The sequence below is a fragment of the Antechinus flavipes genome, chromosome 2, assembly GCF_016432865.1.
Source record: "Antechinus flavipes isolate AdamAnt ecotype Samford, QLD, Australia chromosome 2, AdamAnt_v2, whole genome shotgun sequence".
NCBI classification, from domain to species: Eukaryota; Metazoa; Chordata; class Mammalia; order Dasyuromorphia; family Dasyuridae; genus Antechinus; species Antechinus flavipes.
The window spans coordinates 251,275,641-251,301,580 of record NC_067399.1 but is presented as its reverse complement, the minus strand read 5'-3'; the positions used below and the strand labels follow the sequence as shown (position 1 = coordinate 251,301,580).

The 25,940-nt window shown below is 35.2% G+C and overlaps 1 protein-coding gene across 1 annotated transcript in view; it reads right to left on the bottom strand.

Moving 5' to 3' along the window:
• The window catches only part of CDH4 (cadherin 4), a 1,241,109-nt gene that overhangs the window by 382,636 nt on the left and 832,533 nt on the right, over positions 1–25,940 (bottom strand). The window lies entirely within an intron of this gene.

Genomic DNA, 25,940 nt, shown 5'->3' with positions numbered 1-25,940 from the left:
ATTCTTTGAAGTCATGCAGCAGGAACATCACAGACATCTGACCTTTTCATATATTAGAACAGAATCCTCCAACAATAACTTCTCTCTAAGATTCACAATGCCAAGAGTGAGTGTTGGAATCATTCTAAGTCTTAGCTTGGCCATTGAATCTCTGTTAAACCCAAATGATGCTCAATTGTTTGTAGTCACATTTTGTCTAATTCTCCCTGCCTGAGACACATTATTATAGTATAACTCATTCCTGCTCACAAATCTTTAATATTCTCTAGAACATTTTGGGGGAAAATGTTGAAAGCCCATTAGCACAAAAAGAAAAAAAATCAGTCTCAATTAGTGGTTTCCTTTCATGAATGCTTCTTGATTTTCCCATCATTCTGACAGCAGCCCATGGACTCAACATAGTTCTAATACATCAAGCAACAGATCCCTTTTAATGTGGGATCACAGTGTTGGACAAGATTAATTTTTGGTCTTCAGATCCTCCATAGGACAAGCACACATTTACTTTAGAAAGGAAAAAAGGGATGAACAAATAAATAACAACAACAACAACAAAAACCCCAATATAACAACAAAGTTTGATTTTTGTTTTGCCTTCCATTTTCAAGGGCAGTAATTTTCTCTGTTCTCTCATCAATACCTTCTTTTGTATTGCCTGTTTTTCACTGACCTTCTTTTCATTTAGCAGACTATTAAGAGAGATATTTTGCTGATTTTATTTACTTTATTTGCTTTTAATTCTTCTCTTGCTTTTAACTCTTTTCTTGTCTCTGTATTCTTGTAGGATTCAGAAGAATATGCAGGCAATCTCAGAATTAGATTGTGAGGAAGTAGGAATATTAATATACTTCAGTTATTTCTTAAAAGTTAAACCCAATATCCTTTATTCTTCCTTCCCTCATCCCACTGTCCTAAAGTATTTGACACTGTCAAATTGGCCTGCTTTCAAACTCTCATAGATTTCACCACTTATTTTTGTTATATAGTTCTTAGTTCTCTACTAACTTGCCTGACCACTCTTTCCTGATTAATTTGATTAATCATTTTCCTCCTTAATCTTATGTTAATACTTCTCAGGGCTTAGTTTTAGCCCCCTTTTTCATTTCTCATAAGTTTACTTATCCCTTCTCTGCAGATGATTCTCAAAACTCTATGTCTTCATATATTATTATATATATTCTCTTATATATTATATATTCTCTTCTCCTGTGTTCCAGTTTTGCAAAACTGGACATTTTTTTGAATGTCTTCCTGAGTCTACATCTTAGTGTACTACTAACATATCACATTTATTATGTCTAAAACAGGAAGTCATCACCTTCCCATTTAACCTGTCTACTATTTTCCTGGATGCCCAGATGCCAAATTTAGAAGTCTTCTTGGAATCTCCCCTTTCCTTCTTACCTGCATTCTCACTTTACTGCTATTCTTATCTATTTACCACCACATCATTCATGACAATTGTCTTGACACTACCACCACTTTATTTCTAGTCCTTTTCAGAGCTTGCTTGGGCTATGTAATAGTCCACTATCTGGTTTCTTTGACTCTAAGCATTCTATCCTAAGCAACAGCACTGGACAAAATAAATAAATAAATAATGTCATCCAATATATCATTTTAAAAATCTACTTTGTCCATATTGTAACAAGAAGTTGCATGATGGCTCCTTAGTTCACAAATCTTGGATATGTACTCCACATGAATAATGATCTGGCACTAAAATTGAATAGAAAAAGTAGGAGACTGCATTTTGGGAAACTGCATAGTATCAGTATGAATTCAAGCTACACACTTCTGCAAAAGACCATCTTTTTAATTACAATTTTGTCCTGATGATGTTAAATGATTACAAAGTATGGAATACCACAGTCTCAGAAGAATCAAAATTTTTGGTGATGAACAATGGTTTATATAAGGAGAGTTAATTACATCCTTAACTATTACTTGTAGTGGAGAAGTGGTATAAGCAATATTATCAAAGAAACATATAACTGGAAAAGGAAGTGAGTTCATGATATGCCAAGAGTAAGAAGTAAGAGATGACCTATTTGAGAACTACATTGATATTTATGAAATATTAAACTAACCAGAGGAAGACTTCTAGTAAAGGATGGATCATTTGTGTTAAGACTTACAAAAATATGTGGGTAAGAATTGTGAAGGTGAGAAGATATGTAGGGATTTCACTTTCCACTAGTGGCAACGGAATACATACCAATGAATCATCAAATATAATCAATAATATTTGGATCTAAAAAAAAAGATTGTAGGTACATAGGAAGCATCTTGGTGTACTGGAAAGAACATCATATTATTCCTTAAATATACAGGAGCACTATAATTCATCATTCTGCATTTCATGTTCACCTATTTAATAGCTTTTGTCAGGCTAAAAAAGAATAAGGATTGTAGAAAGCAGGGAGAAAGCAGAAAAAGAAGGAAGCAGTGCTGGTCAATTTGGAGATGTAGTATACTTGGGAAAAAAATGGTTGAACCAGTAAAGGGCTTGATAATTGGGGAATATTCTCCAAGTGCTCTGGGTATTCTGAGAATTTCACAAATAAGTCATGAACTAAAAAAAAAAGACCAAATTACATCATAATGGAGGCTAGTAATGTTGTGGCAACAATGGCACCCACCTAGTTTAATTTATTTTATATTAAACTGGAATAAAGAAAATGCTCATCACACAGTGAAAGACACCCTGACTTCTGTCAAATCAAATTAATGTACACAGAATTTAATATACACATCTCATGAAGTGAGTCACATTTTACACTTTAATAGAAGTTTCATTTATTGAACGCATAATATTAACCTTTCCATCTCAGTTTCTTCTTCTGTAAAATTGGGATAAAAACAGCAACTACTTCACAAGATTGTTGTGAGGATCAAATGAGATTATAGTAAAATACTTCATAATTCTTAAAGTACTTTTAAACAGTAAATCATTGTTATTATTGCTGTTGGTATCAATTTTCAAAAGGAAGTAGTAGGTATATTAATATTACCATAGCTTAACTCTGATGGACTTCCTCCGAATCCTAAAGTTAGTCTTCTCATTTTGATAAACAAAACAGATATCAAGAAGAGGTAAAAAGAGGAAACTCAGGAATGAACTTCTAGGTCTATAGCTAACTATAATAACTGAAATGTTTGATTCAACTGCAAGATATTTCATATTTGATCTCAAGTTTGGGTCTAAAGATCTCTTTATTTATATTTTTCTGGGATTGTTTCAGTTACAATAAAATGATAATTTTCAGCAAAATATCAATAGCCTTTGAATTTCTGCTTTACTATCAAATTTGAACTGAAAAGTAGATACTAGAGGCCTGAAAGCAGTATGAATCCTCCTCTAATTACTGATTAATCAAGAGCTAAGGCTGTTTAAATAGAGAATCCTGGGGAGGAAGAGGAAGTCTCATTAAAAATGAGAGATAGAAAAAAAAAAGGCACAGAAAAAGACAGATCAACACAGATTGACAGAAGAACATTGATGCATTCCCAAACTTTCTTCTGCTCAGGCTTATCTTATTATTGTGAAACTTAAAATATGATAAAGTTTGTCATATTCAAAGGAAAAGACAGAGCCAGAATTCAAAGGGAATTCTGACGATTAAAAAAAAAAAAACATAGCATAGGAAAATAATTTCCTAGTCAAAAAAGCCATGACCCTACATCAGCAGTGCTGAAAAGAGAAAGCAATGTTTTCTTTTAGTTTGAGTATGAATTTGCTTTAGAGAGCTAAAAATTGCCTCTAAGCAGAATTCTGAGTGAATAAATATGCAGAATTTATGTATGTGTATGTGACTTAAGACAATAATTTGGAAATCTGCTCATCTTAAAATTCCCCTTAAGCATAAGTTTCATGACTAAGCCAAATGTTTTCAATAGTGTTCTTACTTAAATCAAATTGGATAGTTTTCCCACCAAATTCTTGGAAAATCTTTTCATCATGGACAAAAATTATCACATTAGTCTTAAGATGGGATTTTCAAGTGCTGAAATAATTTTAAGGACTCTAGTTAATGATACAGTTTCTTGTCATGCTCAATTCTTCCATCCTTCAAATACCTTTAATACTTCATAAGAAATGAGAAATGTCAGAAATGATCAGTTCTGCATTTCTTTCAGCCCTGTGTTCTATTTCTGAAGGCAAACCAAAGAATTGTTTTAGGATGGTATAGCTATTAATCTTCCAGCTCCTAATATTCACAATATTTTTCAACAATGTTATGGATCCCAAATCACCTATAAATTTATCAAACTTGTTTTTAATTCTTATCTTCAGTTTATATGAAAACTTTAATAAAAGTTTCATACATGTATCACCTGGCTTTTATAAGCGCGTGCGCACACACACACACACACACACACACACACACACACACACACATTATCTCCAAAGTGTTCTTAGCTAGAAAAGGATTATTGTTCTAACAATAGCTGACATATAGTGCTAGAAAGTTTGCAAAGCACTTTAAAAACATGATCTCATGGAATTTTTCATAATGATTATGTGAAGCAGGTAAATATAGATATTGTTATCACCATTTATATAGGAAACTGAAGATCATAAAAGTTAAATGATTGGTCTATAGCTACACAGCATTCAAATATCAGAATCAGGATTTGAAATCAGGTTTTCCTGAATCCAAGTCCAATGCTCTCTTCTTGATACTCACCATCAGGGGTATTCCCTCTGCTGATTTATATTACAACCCATTCATGACTTACTAAGTTATCTTCACCAGTTGATCTGGTCAAAGGCATTAATTAATCTTAAAAGTCAGCTAAAGAATAAAAGGTACTTGAGGGTGGAGTCCTTATTGTTTTTGTCTTTGAGCACTCAGTGCTTAGCACTGTATGCTGTATTCAGCATACAGCAAGCACTTCATAAATACTTTGATGAACTAAATTAAACTTTCTGATAATGAGCTCCTAAACTTAGGTAGGCTAATTTCTGGATTATAGATATATAGTTTTTTCCCCTCAGATTTATTGTGGAAGCTTTTCTAGTTTAGAGGAACATGAGAATGCTTGTGCTTTATTGGCATATATTTCAGGAATTCAAGTCAAAGAACTATAAGGGATATGGATAAGTTTAATATTTCGATAGATTTATTATCTCATCAGTGTGGGTTCTTTTCCTCTTCCTCCTCTAAATCATCCTCATCAGCAGCAGCATTAATTATTCTACTATCCTCATCATGGATTTCTTTTTCATTTATATGACTGCATCCATAATAGACAGCTATGGATGGAAGATAAACTTGAAATGGAACAGATTTGATAGGATTTCTTTGTCGAACTATTCTTATAAGCACCAATCTGGACTCTCTCTATTTGGATTGCACTTAATGGATAAAGCAAAAGTATTAGCAAAAGTATTAGGAAGATAAAGCTCTGAGAATGGACTAGGCTTAGCAATAGCAATTATTAATAACATTGGAATACTCCAAGTCCATTAAGGGCCAATAATTTCTTTATCTTTGGAATCTTTTGGTAAGAATAATTTTGTTGGAGGGAGGTATTTAATGACAGCTATCAAGAACATGATCAAAAATGAGCTTTGTTGTAGGACAGGAACACTAATGTACCTTTAATGGAATTATGAATTAGTCCAACATCTCTAGAAAGCAAAAAAGTTACTATATTGTGCATACTCTTTTACTAGACAATACTTCCTCTAAAGATGTCAAAGGGTTAGGAGTTCATATGCACAAAAGTTATTTCTAATAGTGCTTTATAGTAGCAAAGAATTAAAAACCAATTTTGGAATGATTAAATATATTATGGTTTAAAAATACTATAAAATATCATGAAAACTTAAGAAGTGAATATAATAAATTCAGAGAAACATGGAAAAACTTAAATAACTTGATGCAAAATGAAAAGAGCAGAAATAGCAGAAGAATCTACACAATTAAAACTATAAAAAAAACTTTAATAGACTATAGAACTTTGATTAATGTAGTGACTGTCTTCAGAAAACCGACAAGGACCCATACTGCTCGCCTCTTGGCTGAGAGGTTATAGACTGGGATTTGATAAATAATATTTACATTTACAGATTTGTCCACTGCATTGAACAGTTTTGATTGTCTATGCTTATTTGTTAAAAGGAAGAATTTCCATTTAGGGAAGGGTTAAGTTAGTGTGCAATGACAGCAAAGTAGAACAAAAGAGAGTATCAATTAAACACATGGAAGAAAACAAAAGGTTCAGAAGACACAAATCAAACTTTGTTATTACTTAGTTTGACTTACTACATATTTCTGAAATTATACAAGTCCACAACTTCATATACAGTCCTCTTTCTTGTTCTTTTTATAGTGAAATGTTCATCTTTGCTCGCAAATTAATAAGAAAACAAGAATGAAAATAGCTTAGCAACATAATTTCTATTAGTTGAGAATGTAATTTTTAAATAGAAATCTAAAGTTATAATAGTTGAATTCCTAAAAAGAAGACAGGTATGGATTACTAAGTACTACTATTTTTTTTTTTTTTAAGGCCTAGAAAAGCTTTCAATGGAAGAGTTCAGGAAATACTGAAAGGACCTCAGAGTCTTTCTTTGCCTAGTAGGAAGAAGAAAAGAAAAAACAGGAAAAGAGAGCTTTCAGAATATAACCCTTAAACTCTAGCTAATATTTTTGATGGGGGTGTGAAACTGTGTTCCTTTTTGATCAGTAGAATTAACACTCTGAAATTCTGTCCCCTTTGATTCCTGACTCTCCCAGGCTCCATGGAGTTTGTGGGAGAGCTTTTCAGGCTGGGCCATTTCTAAGGCAAATCACCTCCATTGATAGCCAGATCTCCATTCAAATTTAGGATGGAAAAAGCCTTCAAAGTAATTTCAATTGGGATATCCTGGTCTGATCAGTTCAAAGTGCCCCCAGCCCCCTTGCCAAGATCTATCCATAAAATAGGTTTCTGCTTTCTAATTTTTTTTTTTTTTTTTGCAGAATGTCCAAAGTAGTATGCTTTACCTTTTTGGCATAGCTGCTAGGACTTCTGCCTGCTGAGAAGACATTCTCTTCTCAGTGCCAGCCTTAATTTCCCTAATAGGACCTTGCCACTGAAGAAGTCAGTTTTTCTAGCAAAGCTGACTTCTCATCCAACAATAAACTTCCATTTTTGCCACCTAAAACTCTTCAGGTATGTGAATTCTTTCACAAAGGACCTGTGCCTCTGTTCAAAAGGGGATTACCACAATTCTCTGACTGCTGCTAGAACCCTGTCACTTTTACTTTTCATTGGCCACATACTTTTAGTCTTGCTCTGTTTTTCTATGTTGTAGGCTGCTTAGCTCTTTTGCCTTCCTAACTATCACTAATAAAATGCCCTCTGAATTCCAAACTCTGTGGATCAGGCCTAAGGGTCAATTGAAGTGTCTCTTTGAAGTGTCTCTTTTTATTGGACAAGTCAATTTTGAGTCAATGGATCTTGTCCTGTTAATTACAGTTCAATCCAGTCAATCCTCCTCAATCCAGTCAGTGTAACTCCTTTGTTTTGGCTGGTGCAAAGATGAGTTAATGTGTTTTCTGTCATTGAAACCAAAATTGAGTAACTGGATATTAGTTGATAATCAAGACTGCTGGCAAAATAGGTATATTCCTAACAACATATGGAAGATGTCCACACCAGAGCTGACACAATTTTAAGGATACTTAGGGACTTATTTTTAAGATATCTCAAGAAAAAGATTTTTCAGGAAACATAAAAGATCACAAAAATTACTGTTTATAATTTTTTGACCCAGAAGACATCAATAACTACTGACTCAAATTCTCTCATATCAATAATAGCTTTTTGAAAATGGTTCATATGAACATTGAAGGTATCTGACTTTTTAAAAGTATTATAAGGAAACTGGCAGTACCTTACAGTAGTTTTTCTATAGTAAGTTAGATCTCTATAATCATTACAATTGGTTGACATGTAAAACATCTATTGTTTTATAATATTATTGTTGATTACAAAAAAGCAATTAACTTGGTAAGTCAAAAAAGTAGCCTTAAAGATCCTATTAAATATGGTCTCTACTTATTCATAATACTAATATAATAGAACTCCAGAACTTCATAGTAGAAAAAACCTCAGTGTCTATCTGGTGCCTGGTGCCTGGTGATTTAAGTATGCTAAAACATATCCAAAAAAAGTTCTATTTTTTTTCACCTGAAGGCATCTTGTAAGAAGAAATTCACTCCTTCAAAAGGAAGCCCATTCAACTTTGCTCAAATTATTAGGCAATTTTCCCTTCTATCAAGTTTAAAGCTGCCTCTCTTTAACTTCCATCCACTGTTTCTCGTTCTACTTTTTGTAACCAAGCATAATACATCTAATCCCTTTAACACATGACAAGTTTCAAATATTTTAATTTTGTTCAACCCCCTGAACCCCCAAACTTTCTGTACTCTAAAGTAAGCATCCTTACTTTTTTCAATGGATCAAGCACAAGACATTATCTCCAAGATAGAAGCAATGACAAAGATAACAATGTTTAAGGATCTGAAGAGTATCAGCACAAAAGCAAGCAAAATCAGAAGACCAGAATCAACAGCATCTTAAAGCAATGATGTCAAAGTTAAATAGAAATGGTGGGCAGTTAACCCATACATAAGGATCCCTGTAGGCTGCATATTTACCTAGTTTTAAAATGTAAAGTTATCTATACTTTTTTGGATTTTTATTTTGTTAACTATTTTCCAATTACATTTTAACTTGTTTAGGATTTTATTCAGGAGGATTGTTGGTCACTTGCATCCTATTGATCACATATTTGATGCCTTGTTTTGAAGGATATCTGGTCCAGTGTACAAATGGAAGATGGATTTTTCTGTTGAAAGAGACTTTACATATATTTCTTATTTGTGAATAACATTGGATTAAGTACACTAGTCCCTAGACCACAACAACATCTTCTCAATGAGATCTGCTGTCAATTACCTATTCATTTGCATGGGGAAAAGAAAATAGATTCAAAACATATATTGCCTCAATTATGGAATATAATTGGATAGCCAACCCATTTATTTAGAAGCAAAATGCATACAAATTTGACTAAAAGGTAACTTTTTGCTAGATCACATAGCATTTTCAATAATGCCAACCAAGGTGCTTGCTACTTCAACATCTGATCTTTTTTTATCACTAATACAAATACTAATGTTCTTAATATGATGAAATAATGTAAATTATGCACATGTAGAGGATGACTTTAAACTGAAATATTTTAACAATTGTTTCAGTCTATCTTATTTTGTAGATATAGGTGACTCCTGTATGTAAGAAAAAGGAGATATTCTATTTCCTATTTGTGGCCTAAGAAGGAGAGAGAAATCAGGTCTCCAAAACATGGATTAGAGGTTGACTTGCCTTCCCATCACCATGGATGCTGCTCTCCCCTGAGATTCTGCCCTCTTTATTCTCCATTCAGTTGCTCAGCTGCCTTTTTTTGTTTTTTGTTTTTGTTTCTCCTTCCAGGAACTGGCAATGAGTATCTTTCTGCTTCCTCTTGCTTTTATCACCCACATTTTGGAAAAATAAAATTAGCTTCTTGGCTTAAATATGTGTTACAGCTCATGAAGCCCCAAAGCCCAAGTCAAACAAATAATTCAATTGCAAAGCAGCCTGACAGGCTCATAAAACTAAGTGCAGATGCAAATGCATCTTTAAGCCATTTAATGTTTTGATTAAAACAATAGAGATCAGAAAGAGTAAGAGTACCCTTCTTTTTATAGGCAGTTAATGCAGTGAAGGCTCTGAGTGTTCTGCTAGAGTTAAGCTTTGGTCAGGTTTCCCATTATCAACTTTTGGTTTTCAGCCATAAACAAAGCAAAATAAAAACAAAGCCCATCTCTGCTACAAGTTGAAACCTGTCTGATAAGATTTCTTTCCAGAGCATTATTTTTAAAGTAACTTTGAAGAAGAGTGTCTGACTGCTGAAATATCACCAGGGATACAGAAACCAAAGAATCATTTTTAGTTTTTTTTCTGTATCTTTGGAATGGACTGATTTCCTAAACATGATTTCTTTTCCCCTGGATGTTATTCTGTTTTGATTGGATTCTCTTTTCAAGCTTTCAAAATAAAATGCTTGTCAGCCTTAACTGCATGTGTCTTTGCTTTGTGAGTATAAGTCGGGGTCTTGAAGTTGAAAGCTCGGTGGGGCTAGATACATTTTTCCCATTTCTCCATTACTCTGAAGAAAGGAATTTTCAACATAAGTATTGGCTTACTGGAAGAAATTAAGAGGAAATACCAAATGTTTCTAAAATAGGATCAGTCCTCCCCCAGGAATACTGTCATTAAAAGAAAACTGCACAGCTTGGGGATATCTCAGTCCCATTGCAAGGAGTGCCAGACAGCCCTCATATTTTTCTTCTCTGTCATTTACCAAGATCCTCCCAGATTTTAAGTCATGGACAAAAAGGGAGGCTAAAGGCCATTGCCAACTTGAGCTCCTTCCACCTTGGGCAGATAATAAGGGCCCAAGACCAGGCAAAAATTAATCCCAAAGCACACACAGCTTTAGTGATACCACCTGAGCACAGAAGGATACCAATTAGGAGACACGGTGGCAATAAGTCTGAGGGGGATAAATGTGCTTCAGAAGCATTCTCACTACTGACACCATCACCTTCTAAGGTCACTCAGTTCATTTGAGCCTTCTTTCTTAGTTGGGGGTTTCCTAAGGAAAGTCATGAGCAAAGGGCCATGGACTACTCTTTCTTTTTTTTTTTCCTGCAAAATGTTTTTAAAAAGAAAAAAAAACCTAAAAGTTCCCAGTGTGTTGGGTGGTAACTTTATGGAAGATAAAAGATGGACAAAAATTGCACAAGTAAAAGGGAATGGATGAGTTATCTCTACCAGTGGAGATAATGGGCCTAAATAGATGAGATATGGATCTTATAAAACTATTGCTCTTATAGAAGGACAGGGTATATTTGCATTTGGAGAGAATCGAGGTCAAAATCTTAGGTACTGTCTATGCAAACAGAAAACAGAAATTGGAAGGCAATTAGGCAGACGAGGAATGTAGAGACAGGTCATTCTCAATGATGTGCATGCTGCTTAACTGTTTAGTGACTGACAGGTAACACTCTTCATTTCCTTGACACTCTCATCTATTTGCTTTTTTTCCTCATTGCCCAGTCATTTAATATCTGTTTTAGCTATAGCAAAAGAAAGTCAGCATAGAACAGTCAACAGGTCACTGAGGCATGAAGATCTGAGTACCAATTCCATCTTGTAAACTTAATTTTATGACCCTAAATCACTAACTCTTTTTGTGTCTGAATTTTCTCACCTATAAAGTGAAGGGAGTGGTTTCAAAGACTCCTACTTTTGCAACCACTCTACAACTATAATCCCATGATCCAAAATGTAATTAGAAATGCAAATCTTTATTTTTTTAAATAATTGTATTGCCAACATATGATGGGTAAAAAATAGGTTGAACTATATCACCAATAATAACTTGTTTGAAAGAAGTGGTATAATATAAAAAGTACCACTAGGAAAAAGAGTATGATGCCTCTATGGAGGAATTACAGAAAGGCAGAGATAAGAGTTACATGGGATAGAAAAGGACAGAGATTCTGGAACTGTATGATGGGGGGAGGATAAATCCATATTGAGGAGAACAAGAATCCTCCTACTATATACTATATACAATATATAGAGCAATCTGTACAGCAATAATTAACTACCCAGATCCTGCTTGTCTTCATCTTGGTATTTCATAATGCTTTTGAAGCCTCTTTCATTCTCAATTTCTTTTGTTCCTTATGACATAGAATATTACAATGATGTGTAGTAATGGTTTTTCATGACAAAAGTTTGCATATGACTAATGGGAAAAATCCCTTTAAAATATATTTTTAATATATCTGTGTGTATGTATTTTTGTACGAACATTGTCCCTGTCACAGAGTACATGTGATGCCTTGTCTTTTTGATCTGAAATTTTCTCCAGATTTCCCCACATCACTAGAAGCAATTGAACTTAAGCAGGATCTACCTGATATGGAAGCTCAGGAATTGATCTGGAATGATAAAAGAGAACATTTAGCCAATGATCATGGCAGATGGAGTCATTAAGACTTACTATTTCAATTCTTTCTCCTATCATTTAACATATTATTCAAGACAAATGACATACACAGAGCTAAACAGAATAAAGGGACTGCCTCTCAATACATAAGTAGCCTACCAATAGCTTTTAAAGGACCCTATTTTAGGACTTAGAAATAAACTTCACTTTATACCTCCTATCCAAGAGTTCAGATAGGCAAGAGTGCCAGTCTCTGAACTTCCTCTTGAGTTGTGAATTTCAAATTCAGAATACTTTGTGACCAAACCAGAGAAGAGGCTGAGACTTCCCAGTTCATGAATTTGGAGGAATACATAACTGATACTTAGGAGCAGTATTCTTAGCAATGACTCCCCCTATAATGAACTTTCACTCCATCAAGGTTATAATCATAGCTTTATTCCATCTATAGCTAACATACAGATCATAGGTGATCAATTTAGATTAAATAATTGAAATAATAATAGTGAAGTATTAATTTTTCAATGCTGATTTTTTAGTTAATGGATTATCTAGGCTTCTTGCCAATCAGCCTTATCTCTCCTCTTGCCATCTCCATGGAGATGTCATTGGGTTGAGTTGGAGCATTTGAGAATAAATTCCCATTATGCTATATAACCTGACACTTTCCCTCTCCAAGCCATGGTTTCCTCATTGTTTTTTTAAAGGACTTGATTGCTAAATCCTAACATTCCTATTCACTAAGTTCTCAGATCCTTGCAAGCTGACATTTTATTTTCTCTATTCTAGGGTTTGTTTGTTTGTTTTTTCAAAAGGCAGCTAGGTGATATAGTAGATTATAATATATTCATATAGTATCTATTATGTGCCAGGTACTCTGCTAAATCCTTTACTCATATTATTTTATTCAATTCCCAGAACAACTCTGGGAGAAGGTCCTATTATTATCCCCATTTTACAGATGAGGAAACTGAGGCAGATTAAAATTAAATGACTTCCCTCAAGTCACACAGTAGTAAGTGCTTGAAGACATATTTGAACTAAATTCTTCCTGACTCTCAGATCAGTACTCTAATTATTGTGCTACCTACCTGTTTAGTACAAATAAATTTTTAAAAATAGTTTCTCTCTCCCTCCTCTCTCTTTCCTCCTTCTCCCTCCCTCCCTTGTCCTTATCCCTGTCCCTGTAACAGAATAACTGCTTTACAAATGTTAGTTGAATAGATGATCATCTAAACTGAACATAGCAAATTCAGTCAATAAAAATTAACAACTTACTGTATTCCAGATATTGCGCTCAGCACTGGGATATAAAGAAAGGCCAAAACAGTCCCTCCTAACAAGAAGCTTGTATTTTAATAAAAATAGGCAAATATAGAAACAGTTGAGTAGCCCAGTGGAAAAAATTCTAGAGTCAGGAAGACTCATCATCTTGAGTTCAAATTTGGCCTCAGACACTCAACATCAGTGTTACTGTGGGTAAGTCATTTAATCCTGTTTGCCTCGGTTTTTCCTTCTGTAAAATGAACTGGCAAAAGAAATGGCAAAGCACTCCAGTGTCTTTGCCAAGAAAACACTAAATGAAGGCATGGAGAATTGGATAGGATTCAAGAGGACTGAACAACAATAATAGGAATATACAAGATTCAAACTACATATTTTAATCCCTCACACCCTTTCTTCTCTTGCATATTTCACTACTCCAGATAACTGACAAGTGGCTACTTAGGCTATGACTCCTCCCTACTCTAATCACTCCATTGTTATGTTCATTTACTCAGAAAACATGATTGAATGTCTATACAACTCTGTACTTGACATGGATAGGACAAGTAGAGAGGATAAACGAATTTGATAAGGTTGACATATTTCCCCTCTGTTCATAGGTTTTTATTTAGATACTCTTTCTAGATGTAAAAAGCAAAAGGGGAATAATAGCAATATTTATCTAGGACTTTCTCCCCCTCTATCTACAGATCTCTCTTAGAAAGACTCTTCCTAAGCTTAAAAAGAATAAATAATAACAACAAAAACAACACTAAGACTTATCTAAGGTTTGCAAGATGCTTTTCACACTTTATATCATTTGAAAGTTGTTATTTTATAGATGAGAAAACAAGCTTAAAGTGGTTATGATTTGCCATGATCACATAGCTAAACGAGTGTAGGAAACGATGTGACTACATGACTTCCTGATTCCAGTGTAGTATTTAAACTACTCTGACACATTGCTTCTCAGGTCACACTTAGAATGAAAATCAGTCAAATTTCCTCAGCAAACATCATACATTTCCCTCCCCTGCCAAAAAAGAACCAAAAAACAAAAAACTTTTAAGATCTTTCAGGACTTAGCTGTAAATAAACAACAACAACAACAACAACAACAAAAACCCTATAATAAAATAAATTGATCCAAAAGGCAGGCTTGGGTAGCTTAGCCAAACATAACAAAGCCAGCCCCCAAATCTAATTAACAAGGAGCCAACAGGATGAAATAAGCTAACGAGTTACTTGGAGCCCAATTTAGTCACTGACTTCCTTCCTTTCCAGCCTGGACTTTGAAACACAATCGAATATTATTTTGTGCTCTAGAATTACGGCAGACAGGGAGACTCTGTAGCTGCTGCAAGATTTGTGTTAGGAGAGAAGCATTAGTACTCCTGGGAATCAAACTGAGATTCACCCATTTGTGGCAGGTGTTTTAAGTACTCAGCCTAACAATCCACCCACGCATGGCACTCCAGCAATTCAACGACTAAATTAAGTTTCTGAATATTAAATTAATGATGGAAATCTAAAATATTAATATATTCTAATTGAATATTCTCCGATAAATTATCCAAGCATTCTCAGCAATTTGATTTTTACTTTCATTTCTTAAGGAACTTTCAGCTGCATAAATATAGCTATTAAAGCAATTCAAAGAAATGGAACATTTTCTGCTCAGACGAGAGAGAACTCTATAAACACAAAGAGTCTAAAAATTTCTTTCATATGATTGATTAAATCATAGAACCCAAGACAGCTGAATCATTAAATGACTGCTTTCTTTCAGTTCTTTTGGCTTTAGCAAGGACAATATAAATTCTCTCTAGTTTTGAATACAAGGATACACAATATGTATAATTATAGTAAGTCTTGAATGCTGTTGTAGGAACATTTCAAGTGGAGTATTTTGGGTGCTGTGGCTGCATTTTTATATATCCATTCTCTGAGTAGGCAAATATGCAATTGGACATATGATAAGTATTTGTATATCTCTATTTGTATGTAAAATGCAGAGAGTATATTCAAACGATGGCTGTATGTTTATTAACTGCGATTTAGGATGGCAATTATTTGCCATCCTAATTATTCTATGAAAATGACAAGAAAGTTAGAAGGGTAAGATGTCTTATGTGTAGATGTTATTGGTTGTTCTTCTTTCTTGAAAAGGACTACTGCATCCAGAAGGTGATAGCATGACTTGAAAGTGAATTGGATTTAGGTGAGGCAGGACTGTGCAAAGTCACTAATCTCACTCTCTCCTCTGTAGCTATCTGGATCCAATGGCAAGATATAGAGCAGGATGACTGTGATAGCACATCTTAGACTTTTTAAGTTAAGGTATTTCCCAGGTCTCAGTTTGACTTAAAACAATGCCCATTGAATTATTGAGGCTAATATTAATATAATATACATTATTATTATTTAAAATAACATAAAGAATGGCCTCTTTTACTTATTGAAAAAAATCAATTTGGAAGAGGAAGACTCTCAGGATTTCTGGCTAAAATAGAAACAATTGCTATTTATACTTATTCTAAGCCAGTTAATAAAAGCCAAAGTTATTTGGTTTAAGGCACTGTCCTTAAGGAAAAAAAATTCCCTATGTGAACAGAAGGAGAGGAAGAAGAGTGATAAAAGAGGTAAATAAGGAGGGATGAAAAGAAAAAAAAAGGAAGGAAGGAAGGAAGGAAGGAAGGTAGGAAAGAAGGAAGGAAGGAAGGAAGAGAGAAAGGGAAGGAAATTGTAGTTGTATTGTCCAACCTGTTGGGTTCCCAGTGGAAAGCTACTACTACTTACAGGTTGTTGTTTGTGCATTCTCAAAGAGGACCATGACATCAAGAAAATAACTAAAAAGTAAATTTGACTTATTACTTGCCATCTAGGGGAAGGGATAGAAGGAAAAGGACTGAGAAAAAAAATTGGAAAACAATGTTTTACAAAGGTGAATGTTAAAATTTATGCATATGTGATGAAAATAAAAAGCTTTAATTACAAAAAGGTTAAAAAGAAACAAAAAAATAAAAAAAAAAGTAAATTGGACTTAAGTGGGGGAGGATTACACAAAGTCAACTTCACTCTGTCCTCAGGAACCATCTGGATCCAGTGGCAAGATATAGATAAGGATGACTGGAGATAGAACTGGATACAGTTGGAAGCCTTGGCCTTTTTAAGTTAGGATCTTTCTCAGCTTTCAATTAAAAATACAAAACTATGGAAAATGAATGGATGCCCATCAATTGGAGCAATGGCTAGGTAAATTGTGGTATATGAATGTTATGGAATATTATTGTTCTGTAAGAAATGACCAGCAGGATGAATACAGAGAGGACTGGCGAGACTTACATGAACTGATGCTAAGTGAAATGAGCAGAACCAGGAGATCATTATACACTTCAACAACGATATTGTATGAGGACATATTTTGATGGAAGTGGATTTCTTTGACAAAGAGACCTGAGTTTCAATTGATAAATGATGGACAGAAGCAGCTACACCCAAAGAAAGAACACTGGGAAACGAATGTGAACTATCTGCATTTTTGTTTTTCTTCCCGGGTTATTTATACCTTTTGAATCCAATTCTCCCTGTGCAACAAGAGAACTGTTCGGTTCTGCAAACATATATTGTATCTAGGATATACTGCAACATATCCAACATATATAGGACTGCTTGCCATCTAGGGGAGGGGGTGGAGGGAGGGAGGGGAAAAAAATCGGAACAGAAACGAGTGCAAGGGATAATGTTGTAAAAAAATTACCCTGGCATGGATTCTGTCAATATAAAGTAATTATTAAATAAAAATTAAAAAAAAATACAAAACTAGATAATGATTTCTATGGAGATGTTATCTAGGCCAGGATAACTTAGAGTAAGAGAACTAACTTGGTTTTTTTTTCTGTATATACATACCCGTGTTTCCTCGATAATAAGACCTATCCCGAAAATAAGCCCTCCCCTTACTGTGTAAGATTCCTCTAAAATAAGCTCTCCCCAAAAATAAGCCCTATTGAGATTACTACTGTAGTGAAGGTGATCCCCTGTGCTACACGCTACATTACGGTACCCTCTGTATGCACCGTCTCCCCCTTCCCCCTCCTCTCCCCCTTCCCCCTGGGTGAAATGCATGCCGTGCTCCGAGCTGCATCCAATCAGAGCTGCAGCAGTGAGCGCATCATCCTGTTTTTCCCCAGTGATTTGCTTGCTGGCGCCATTGAGAGCAGTGCCGTGGAGGAGAGCTGAGGCAGGACAACATAAAAACCCGGTATGTAAGCGGGAGTGAGGGGGCATGATGGAGGATAAAAGAAGAACTCGGGGACATGATGGAGGATAAAGGAAGAACTCAGCCAGCACTCACCGCGCTAAAGAAATGAAGAACTTCCTTGCAGAGAGAAGAATAGATCAAGTAATGTTTCCTGCAGGAATGACTGCCTATCTCTAGACCCTTGATATTGCAATAAACAAGCCATTCAAGGACCATTTGTGCATGGAAGTCAATGACTACATTGAAAATAGAATGGAAAGAAATCAGCGGGGAAACTTTGTGAAGCCCTGTCTGCAAGAAGTCGTGACTTGGGTGAAGAAGTCATGGGATAAAATTACTGACAGCTGTGTCGCCAAGGCACTACAAGCAGGTTACCTGGACAAGACATGTTCATTTAAAGAGAGCTATATTGCTGGACATGACAGATTGGGTCCACTTCTTCTGAAGGAAATAGAGGTGCAAGACATCCAGGACGGAATTCAGGGTATGGACACTTATGACGATGTTGTTGAAGAAGATGACATGATCATTATTGAATAAAGGTGCTTTTTCTGTTCACATTTACCCATTTATTAAAATTGCTGTCAATGTTCATTAAAATAAGCCCTCCCCTGAAAATAAACCCTCTGGGGTTTTTCTGTCCAAAAAAATAATAAGACAGTGTCTTATTATCGGGGAAACACGGTACATAGATGCCTATATATGCACACATATGTATTTAGATAAATAATGATATTTTAATATAATTGGTCTCCATTTTAATCCTATGGATTTAACTTTATGGATTTAAAACAGAAGACATCCATAGGTTTCACCAGATTGCCAAAGAAGTCTATGAAAAAAAAAAGGCAAGGGCCTCTCACTTAGAAGATGGAGACCTCAAAGGGTGATTACTCTTTAGGTTTGAATGGACTGAATTAATTCAATTATCCATTCATTCTTGGAGTGGGACTGGGGGTGGGTTGTGGTGGCACTCTATTTTAGTAACTGTGAACACACTAAACTGTATGTGAGGCAGAATTAACATTTTTCCTCTTCCCCTTTCCTTAAAGCTCAAACAAACTCACCCCATCTCAAACATCTCTTTCTGTATTAGTTTCTTCCCTGAGGCTTTCCCTCTCCCTCACTGTGTAACTCTCCAGGGAAAGAAATCCTCTTATTTTTTCATTTCACCCACATGCTTTTATGACTTTGAAGAAGTAGGCTCTGTCATAAAGACTCAGAATGAGGAAGGATTTAGAGAATGAATAGTTTCTACTCTAGAAAGGTGGTTAGTCCAGTGGAAAACTTTTATCATGTTTATAAGAATGGAATACATTTTGGGAGGGGTTCAAATGAGTACCCTCATTTTGTTCAAGGGAAACAAGCAGATGAATAAACCTCAGATTAGACTATTCTGTATGCAATTAGGCAACTGCACCTGTCAGATAGGTGTTTCATCAACTAACCTTCTGATTCTTGCATACAAACTAATTTCACATGACTGAAAAGCTCAAGGATAAAACAGATGTGCTTAAAATAAGAGTGCATGTGAAACAGAAGGCTCTCCCCGATTGTAGAATTTGATTCAGGGAAATCAATATATTTATGTATATACTTATAATCAATCCAAATATGAATGATTATGCTCCTAGGAAAGATGGCAGTAGCATAGGCAATATAAAATTGGGAAATGCTTAATAACATTAACAAAACTATAACAGAACTTATATAATGTAAATAGGTAGCTTTCTTTGAGGCATCTAGGTTGCTCAATGGATAGAGTGCTGGAATTGGATCAGGAAAACCTGAATTCAAATCCAACCTCAGTTACTTACTAATTGTGTGATCTTGGAGAAGTCATGTAACCCTGTTTGCCTCAGTTTCCTCATCTTTAAATAAGCTTGGAGAAGAGAATGGCAAACCACTCCAGTATTTTTGTCAAGGAAGTCTCATGGACAGTATGGTCCATGGGGTTATGAAAAGGTCATTATGTAACAGGGAAACATCCTTATATATAGCTCAGTAGTTTTGGTCTACAAATGTTTGGCACCACTGGTTGATGAAAAGAATAATGGATTTGGAGTCAAAGGATGAAGGTTCAAACAGCCACTTATTACTTGTAGGAGCTTGGACAAAGCATGCCATCTCTCTGGGTCTCACTGCCCTCACTGTAAAATGAGGAAATTGATTGAGATGAACTCTGCGGTTGCTTGCGGCTTTAAATTTATGATCTAAAGATAAGAGGCATTACAAAGAGTTTCCTCAGCCTACTTCCATACTTCAAAGTGTTCTGAATTCCTTTGTAGGGGCATTCAATCTCCTGATGACGATTACAACCTCCTCATGACTTAATGGAATAATGAATTGCTGTGGCCAAAAGAATTCATCACTTGGTGACCAGACTCCTAGAAGCTTAGGTAGACTGATTCTTGTTAATAGACATAGTTTTTTCAAGCTAAAATAGCTATTTATATCACTGATATTAGATTTAATTGATGACTGCCATTAATATGAATTTTGCAAATTAAGTAGATCACATTTCAGTGGTATTTTTTACTTGTGCTATTTACTTATGAAGGCAGCTAGGCAGCACAGGAGATGGAGTGTGGAGCCTGAAGTCAGGAAAAGCTGAGTTCAAATTCAGACTTAAATATTTATTTATTTGTTTTGCTTCAAGCACTCATTAACTGTGAGCAAGTCACTTGTTTGTCTTGTTTGTCTCACTTTCCTCCCCTGTAAAATGATCTGGAGACGGAAATGGCAATCCATTCCAGTGTCTTTGCCAGAAAATACCAAATGAGATCATGAAGATTCAGACACAACTGAAGTAACTGGATAAATATACTTATAAATTTTATTTTCATCTAGACTATCACTGGGGGACACTCTTGATGGGGAAATATTGTATTCTGCAGTGACGATTCAGTTACAACTTAGAATCTAGGAGTTGTCTGGTGGTATTATGAGATAAATGACTTGAATCATGATGTCATGGCAAAATATGTTTCAGAGGCACACTTTGAACCCAGATTTTTTCTGTGGCTACATCATGTTGTCTCCCATTCATCACACACACACACACACACACACACACACACACACACACACACCCCAAGACAGACAGAGAGACAGAGAGATAGAGAGAAATAGAATGACAGAGACAGAAAAAGACAGAAAGATGCACATACAATGCTCTTTAGGGAACTGTGAGGTCATATTAGCTATAAGGAAAATACAAATAGATTGTTGGAGTGTGTATGTGAGTAGTGGGCTCTCAGATTTCCCCTTTAAAGTTGAAGGATAAATCCTAAATATCTCTAAGTTTTCTTCTAGTCAATCATAGACCTATCAATTTATTTTAATTGCTTCTAAATCAATTTTATTTATTTTTTGCTGAGTAATCTCTCAATTCTAAATTTTTATTTTACACTGAAAAGAGAAGCATTCCCAGGATTTAATTTTCATTATTCACTTTTTTTTTTTGAGGGTTGGAGTGGGATAAGGTATTATATCTGGGGTGTTTCTGTCTTTTTATTGGTATTTCTAGTGAAGAAACTCCCTTTACCAATGCAGAATAACAGTTTTATGAATTTAATAATCTTAGGGAGTTGCCTAGAGTTATTCCTTTATATCACAGTCATTATCTACCTACCCTTTCAAACTTAACCTTCCCTTGTGACAAAGCAGAACAATTAAGCAGACTTATGTGATAAGGAGATCACTTCTGACAACATATACAATAAGCTGTCCTAGTTATTCCCCCACCCTTGTACTAAAGGGAAGAAGAAAAACTTAATTGAGATCCTGGTTTAATTTCAGAAGCACAAACACAAAGAAAGGATTAAATATTTTGCTATTACGACGGAGCCTTTAATATAGTTGAATTTCTGTCAGTCATTTCATAGAAATTATAACCACTACATTGGAAAGCCAAACCAATGTTCAAAGCCTTAAACATTACATCATATCCATGGCTTCAGAAAACATAACTCACTAGAATATTCCTTGTTTTGTGGCTTTTAAGTGTTAAGGGCCAGTGCAGATAATGTGATCCTATTTTCTTAGTGGGGCCCTATAGATTCCTCACCCAATTCCTTTCTCTTGGATGACCATCCTTTTAATGATAATATAGAAACAATTACTGGGTTAGGAGGGAGGTTAGACTAAATGACATCTGAGTCCTCATTCCAGCTCTGAAGTTTGGGTATTCTTGAATACCCAATGAATGAACTGGGAATTCTCAATGGCATTTCCAAGATTTAATTTTTACTTATTTTCTTCCCATTTCCCTTGTTATTTAGATCTCAGTTTAATTTCAGAAGCACAAAAAAAAAAGAAAAAATAAGCTTAAACATTTTGTGCCACTGTTCCGGCTGGCTGCTCAGAAACCAGCCTAAACTGAGTGGTTATTTTCTGTTTTGGAAGCCATCTTCATTGCAAATATGTTTTCCATTCCCTATGCATGGCTGAGCAACTGTATATGAGCAGCTATGATGCTCCTTAGAAGGAAAAAGCCTGTAATTAACCAAGGTTTGGGAAGGAAGATTCTGTTCTCCTCCCCTCCATTTTTCATTTAACATATTTTATCAGAATGAAATGCTTTAACGAGCAGAGAATTGCAGCTGATCCCAGCTGAACTTCGTAGGGCTGTTTTCAGCTCCATACTCCCATTAAGATGCATTCACATTTCCTATGATTTAGACTTCATTCAGGAACAACCTTGCCCCAAATACTGACAAGTAACTAATCAACTTCCATAAAATGGAATTTCCTTTTTTTTTTTTTTAAACAATGAAAAGCAGGAATGGAAGAACCTAAACCCCTTCCTTGTTGCTCTTCTCCTGTTCCTCATACAGTCTTGCTGCATATCATAAAACATAAGGATCCATAGAGATATAAGTAGAATTGAAAAAGGGAGACCCAAAAGTAATATATAGGTACACACAAGTATCCTTGTGTTTTGATGCAACTCTGAGCTTCATTTCAAAAACATAAATCTTCTTCAGTGGAAGCCATAATGGGTATGCCAATTCCCATTTACTAAAGACGTATCCAAGAGTCCTTGGCTTCAAGACTAATCTGATCAAAGAAGACAAGAAAAGTTCAGGATGCCTGTACTATTTATTGGTTTAAAAAGCTTTAGAAGCCCATCCACTAGAAATTCAGTGGCACAAATTTTCTCCACAACTCAGTTCAATGCTGTCCACTTTCATGTGCTGTGCCTACTCTAGTGTAGGAACAGATGGGAGCCTGATCCACCACCCAATGGTCAGGAATTTTTGAAATGAGATCAGAACTATTCACCTAGATCGACAAGGCAGCCAAGCTCCCTGGGGCAGTGTGAAGATTATGAGGAGGGAAATAAGCACATGGTTCTCATCTTTGAAAACCTTCATTCGTGAACCTCCTCCTCTTCTCACAGCCCATTACAGAACAAAATGTAACTGATAAACCCTGGGCTCATGCTGACACCCAGGCAGCCCTCACTATAGAGGAAATCGTGTGGGTCAGAGGACCCAAGGCTGCAGATGACAAATGGGCTCTGAACCAGAAAAAAAAAATCTCATAAAACATAAAAATACAAGAAGAACCAGTCACCACAGGGAGGTTTTATGCTTATGATAATAGTTTCTCAGCATTGTGCAGTGCTGTAACTGCCCGCTCTGATTCCTCCATCCACCTGCCATTACTGACTTCTGGGAAAAAACTTCTCTCCTGCAACCCCATTCCTCATTTATGTTTCCTGTTTGGAAATTTCGACAACACAGACATTATAAAGAAATAAATCTCAGCAATGAACGGTAGCTTCTAAGATTTTACTGATACTTTTTAATAATTTGTAAGATGTGGGTTAATTTTTTTTCTGTAGCTGATTAGATAAATAATAAAATTGTGTAATGTTTCCCAGAAATTTAAGCATTTGATTATCTTGAATGATGGAAAGATTCAGCAATTGCTAAATTTCAACAGAAAGCTAAATGTTTCCTATTTGGGAATCTTAGGCTTCAATGCGAGGCTGATAATCATCAATGCTTTAATGTGAAGTAAGGCTAAGATTTCCTTTGTCCTTTTTTTCCCCACTCTCCCACTTATGGAGGAGAATGGGTCAAAAAATAACAACATATATTTTTCTCCCTAGTCATCAAGCAGCCAGCAGTAGGTGGAGAATAAAATCACATTGAAGCATATGAACTTCTAGCTATGTAGAGTACAGGATGGGGTTTTGTCCAGGGTTTTTCCTTTGCAATTTTCATTTATTAAAATGATTCTTTCAGTGTTTGGCAGGATGGCAGGTTTTACTTGGGAAAAAGGAAACCACAATCCTTCAACATCATCATCCTCATCCTCATCATCATCGTCATCTATTAAGTAGCATTCAAACAGTGCTTTAAGAGTTGGGAAAAGGTTTGAAAAATCTTATCTATTTTGTATTCTCACAACAACAATCAGTACTGCCTTGCAGCTTGATAAGAAAGTCGACATTTGAAGGTAAAAATCTCTACATCCTAGACAGAATTGTAAGGCTATTTTCTCTCAAAACATCCCAATTTTACTGATGAAGAAAATGAAGCAGAAAATAAGTGATTTGTCCTGTGTCATACAACTAACAATTGTCTGAAGTCACATTTGAACTCAGATCTTCCTGTTTGTAGTTGTAGCATTCTACTTATTATTGTTTCTATATGTCTCAGATAATGACTAAAGTTGATCAATCCAGCTGATTAGAACATGGCTAATGGCTTTGATCTTTGTAGGTAGAGCCATAAACTAGAGCTGGCTAACTGGGAGTTTTCTTAAGATGCCAAAATTTAGAGAACCAAGTTTGCTGTGAAGGAGAGAGACATCTCTTACATAAGGTCTTTATTGATACCCTCCACTGTTACTTTTGTTTTTTCCTTTCATATTTATTATATTCATTTATATGTATACATGTTGTTTCTCCTATTAGAACACAAGCTTCTGGAAGACTAGTATGTTATATTTTTGTCTTTGTCTCCATAGTACCTACCACATTGCTTGGGCACATAGTAGACATTTAATAAATGTTTGTTGTTAACAACACTTAAGTAACTTTAAGTTGTATAGAAACAAAGAATTAGCTTCTAGTTAGAAAAGACAATTAGTCAAAGTAGAAACTATCAGATGGTTGGTTTCCTCTTACCATCCACACTTACACACACACACACACACACACACACACACACACACACACACACACAGTTTAGTTATAATCTGCTTCTGTGAAGTCTATTATAATTCTAAAAGGAAAAAAAAATTCCCTTTCTACAATAGTATCCTTAACTATGGTCAGTTATTAAACTTGCTTGGGACAAGATGATTGTGGATGGATCATAGAATTTTAGATTTATAATGGATCTATCATGTCATTTAGTCCTACTCCCACATTTTTCATGAAAAAAAAATGAGACCCCGGGAGATTAAGAGACTTTGAATAAAATCATGGATAGCAGAATGGTAGTTCAATGGCTAGAGCACTACATTTGAAAGCAGGTAAACAAAGATCAAACCTAATAGCAGATACTAGTTGAGTGACTTTGGACTAGTTTGAGTCACTCATCACTTAACTGCTGCTTGCCTCAATTTTCTCAGCTGTAAAATGGGTAGTAGAGCACTTATCTTCTAAGATTGTTATAAGGATCAAATGAGATTATATTTATATGATGCTTAGCATAGTACCTAGCACATAGGGACTGTATTAATGCTCACTATTGTTATAAGAAGTGGTAGTATTTATATTAGTGGTCCATGTCAAAGGCAATATTTGAACCCAGGTTCTGTGACTCCTTAGTGTAATCACAGATAGATGGATAGATAGATAGATAGGTAGATAGATAGATTGAAAGATAGGTAGATTATATAGACATAGGACATTTACTAAGCACTTCTATGTGAGGAAATGTACTAAGTACCAAGAATATAAATACAAGCAAATAAGACAGTATTCAAGAAGCTTTCATGGGGGAAGATAACCAATAATGGTGAAGGGGGCAGCATAGAATTATCCAGCAGTATGATGTGGAGATGAAATTGAAGAAAAGTTACAAAAAACTTAAATATCAAAACTATCTACCCAGGTACTGTCTAAACATACTACAGTTATGTTTGGGAGAAAAGGGTATGACCAGAGAGCATAGGCAGAGGGTCAGGAGCTAGCCAGAAGACAATTCAGAGTCCTACAAGATTAGTAAGCAGTATAACTTTTACATCCAAAGTGTAGCTTTGTGTTGCATTTAACTGCTAAAACTTTTGATGTTGCTTAGCACTATATCAGTGACAATCATCTTCTCTAGTTTATTTTAAAGATTTATTCTATTGAATAATTCTATTTGAATAAAAAGC